Source organism: Octodon degus, unplaced genomic scaffold, assembly GCF_000260255.1.
Source record: "Octodon degus isolate 3935 unplaced genomic scaffold, OctDeg1.0 scaffold00134, whole genome shotgun sequence".
In the NCBI taxonomy this organism is placed as follows: Eukaryota; Metazoa; Chordata; class Mammalia; order Rodentia; family Octodontidae; genus Octodon; species Octodon degus.
This window is the reverse complement of record NW_004524710.1, coordinates 3,541,185-3,542,101: the sequence shown is the minus strand read 5'-3', so window position 1 is coordinate 3,542,101 and position 917 is coordinate 3,541,185.

The following is a 917-nucleotide window of genomic DNA, read 5'->3' as shown; positions in this document are numbered from 1 at the left end:
AAAAAACTAAATCAAACAAAAGGTAATAAATTCTGAGAAATCAGCAATTCCTTTTAATTAACTTTGAAAGAGAGTAAGACTTTCAAGCTTGTATACACTCTTTTGCAGAGCAGCAGAGCAAATTTAGGGAACCAGACAGCCTGAGTCTGCCACTTATTAACTAGATGACCCTGAACAAAGTACTTAACCACTCAGTGCCAGTTTATGACTATAAAATGAAAGTAATACCACTGCCTACCTAACAAGACATACGAACATTAGTGAGTTGAAGATCACTGGGAAAATGGGATCACAAAACATAACTTCCTATATCTAGCCTACTTACAGAAAATGACTGATTTACTATGTCCCAAATTAAGCATCTGAAATTTTCACTCCAGTAATTCTTTTTTTAAGTAATTTTATTGAGAAACAAATAGCAATGAGACAGTTTCAAAACCGATTAGTAGGACAGTTTCAATTAATACACTGTGTATTGTTGTCTTAGTGGTTATTCATTGTATAAGATGCAGACATGATATCCTGTCCACAAACACTATTAGAACAAATCTTTCTACTAACAGAATGTAGCTGTATAGCTATCATAACTATTTTGAATATATAGATACAAAATGGCTGTTCAATTGTATACCCTTTTTAATATTTTTTAATTCTAAACTTGAATCTAATCACTTTCTCCTTCCACCTTGTAAGGCTATTCCCAGATAGTCTGGATAAGCGAGAGATTTAAAGGGCTGTCAGCAAGATTTGCAAGGGTAAGAACGCTTAAAACCTTACTTTAAAATGTCATTTAGAGCCGGTCTGATAGCTCAGCATACTAAAACATCTGCTTAGGCAGACACAGGGGCCAGGGTTCAACCCCAGCACGCCTTGCCAGCCCTGCCCCCGAGACACACTGAGACAGGATTGGAACTGGG